A 2998-nucleotide genomic window follows, 5' to 3' on the forward strand; every position below is an offset into this window, starting at 1 on the left:
TCTCCTTGAAGCATTTCTCAGCTGTTGTCATGACTCCTTGAGCATGAGAAGAATTGTTTCCTCTAGGTTGAGTTCTGGGAGAGTTAAGTATCTATCCACTGATTTATTGTGGCTTATATCAGAAGACTGAACTTTTGGTAGATTATATTCAAGTAGGCACTGCCTGCTGAAAATTTAACAGACATGCAATAGATTGGTCTGTGGTCTAGGCCTTAGAAAAGTGAGTGGTGGCCTTGTAGAGATGCAAGCCACTTAATCAATAAATAAAGCTCCAGAAAGCCAAACAGGAGACAGCTGGCACCTTGACATTCTATTTTGATAGTAGTTTCATTAAATTTTGGAAAATGCATACTTGACTTAAGCATTAATTGTTGGGAGTTGAATGAAAGAGTCAAACACACTATGTTTGCTGTGTGCTAAAAAAGTATGTCTGGTGAAATACCTGATTCTGTAATAATAACCACAGTGTACACCCAGATGTGAAAATGAGTAGTTAGGTGTATAGGTTAATGATAAATACGTGCAGAGAAATTAGGAGCTTAGTTAGATACTCAGCCCACACATCATTTTCTTTTAACTAACAGGGCACTTGTTGAAACTCCTGCAAGCATGTTTCCTTGAGTTCCTATTGAAAATAATTTGGTTCATTTTCTAATTTACTTTTCTCAAAAGTCAAAGGAAATTTACCTTGCTAAGGAAATCATAGGGATAAGGAATAAGCTGCACTGAAGTTGTTTTCGGATATGATGAAATTAAGAATGATGAGACCTAGGACTTCCCTGGTGGTCCAGTGGTTAAGACTCTGCACTTCCACTGCAGGGAGCACAGGTTCAATCCCTGGTCAGGGAACTAGGATCCCACATGCTGCACAGCAAGGCCAAAAAAAAAAAAAAAAAAAAGAATGAGACCTCAAATCATGGAATCTTAGAGTATTAGGGGCTGGAGAGGTAACCAAGACCAACAAAGTTTTACTGATCCTCTGTCATGGGTCAGACATTGTCCTAGGAGTGGTAGTGATTAAAACAAAGTTCTGCTCTCATGAATCTAATACTGTAGTTAGAAGGCAAGTAAGTAGAATGGATGATTTCAGGGAGTGATCATGGTTATGGGGAAAAGTAAAATAAAGATAAATTACAACGACAAGGGAGAGTTCCTTTGGCTTGAGTAAGGTCTCTGTTAGAAGGTGACATTGAAGTTGATGCTAAATAACAATCAGGAGTCAGCAGTGGGAGCATTAGGGGCCACAGCCAGCACAAAGGTCTGAAATTGGGAAGGAGTCTGGCATATTCCTCGAGAAGAATAATGGCCAGTATGGCGGGAACACATGGAACAACAGGGAAGAAGAGGGCAAAAGGTAGTAGGCAGGGACTGTGTCATTTAGGGCCTTGGAGGCAATGGAAAATAACTTGAATTTTATACTTTCATACTAAGTAAGAAGATACTAGAATGGGTTTAGGCAGAAAATGCACAACATAATTTTGTTTTTAAAAATCTCTCTCTGGGGCTCCCCTGGTGGCACAGTGGTTGAGAGTCCGCCTGCCGATGCAGGGGACACGGGCTCATGCCCCTGTCTGGGAGGATCCCACATGCCGCGGAGCTGCTGGGCCCGTGAGCCACGCCACTGAGCCTGCGCGTCTGGAGCCTGTGCTCCACAGCAGGAGAGGCCACAGCAGCAAGAGGCCCGCGTACCGCAAAAAAAAAGAAAAAATAAATTTCTCTCTGGCTGCTCTTTAGAGGGTGGATTAGAGTGGCAAAAAGAGTAGAAGCAGAAAGACCAGACCAGGAAGTTTACTGATACAGTTGGTGTGAGTAATGGTGGTGTCTTGGCCTGGGGAAGGGAAGTGGAAAGAGCAGAATATGTGGTAAAAGTTGAGTCAATAAGATTTACTTCCTTAAATTGAGTTACGAGGGTGTCCACATAATCTTCACCCACTGACTCGGTCTGGACCTCTAAGGAAATGCAGAATAGATTTAATCCCTTCAAGTATGGAAAAGCAGTACACATGACCTTCCTGAAATCTCCTTTCTGTATTGAAGAGCCCTCCAACTATCTTCTGATATCTTTTTAATACTCCTGAGTAACCTGAACACCTTCTACTGGTTACTTCGTGTTTGACAATGTCCCCTTTTAAAAAGTGGTACCAGCACTGACTGAAGCACTTCTTTTGGGTGTTCCCTGATCACTGTAGAGGACAGTAAGGCTACTTCCTTCCGATGTACTGCATTTCTTTTAACAGGTCCTAATGCACATGAATTGCATGCATAGTGAAGAAAAGAGGTGAGGGATATAGCTGGAAGGGCCAGAACCAGGACGATCACTTGTCATCCTGTTATTGCAGAATACCTGTGAAAGTGATTCCCGTAGGTAAAGGGAACAGAGCTTGGGAGATGGTTTTCTCAGCAGATGATCATCTTACAAGAAGGTGCTAAACTGATAATTAAATGAAGCTGATGTTAAAAAGATCTGCTGGGTGTGGGGTACAGTGAGGAGAGCAGATAGGATAGGAAAGAGAGCAAAGCAAGGTTAATCATGAGAAAGCATTCTGAGGTTTTCTGTTCAAGGAATAGGGTGAGTGTAGTGGAAATTTCAGGTGAACAGAGAACAATGTTTTTAAGTTGGAAGCAATGGTAAACATGATTTTTGGAGTAAAGTCCTCTGGGCTCTTTAACGACCTTAATTGGTTTGACTCCTTGTTTTGCATCAGTCACAAATAATATAAGGTGAACCAAATTTTAATCAATCACTACAAAGGAGGTGTCTTAACTCTGTTTCAGCTAACTTGTTTCCTTATCAGTTCTTTCTGTACTAGGGTGCCACAGGACATGCAATAAGTCTATTAACTTTGCAGCTGTCTTAGAATGTGAGAATTTGTGCCACATTAGAACTGTCTCCCAAATGCCAGATCTGATTTTCCATCTTTGTTACATTTCGTTTTTGTTATTCCATGCAGAATATTGTCCTATTCTGTGAATGAGCATCTGAAATTAGGGGAACACC

The 2998-nt window shown here is 41.5% G+C and overlaps 1 non-coding gene across 1 annotated transcript; it reads left to right on the forward strand.

Moving 5' to 3' along the window:
* The first annotated feature begins 776 nt into the window (after positions 1–776).
* TRNAG-UCC (transfer RNA glycine (anticodon UCC)) lies at positions 777–849 on the forward strand. The gene has a single exon. It is a non-coding gene; the product is annotated as a tRNA-Gly (tRNA).
* Positions 850–2998: the final 2149 nt, after the last annotated feature.

Source organism: Neophocaena asiaeorientalis, unplaced genomic scaffold, assembly GCF_003031525.2.
Source record: "Neophocaena asiaeorientalis asiaeorientalis breed wild unplaced genomic scaffold, Neophocaena_asiaeorientalis_V1.1 scaffold676, whole genome shotgun sequence".
NCBI classification, from domain to species: domain Eukaryota; kingdom Metazoa; phylum Chordata; class Mammalia; order Artiodactyla; family Phocoenidae; genus Neophocaena; species Neophocaena asiaeorientalis.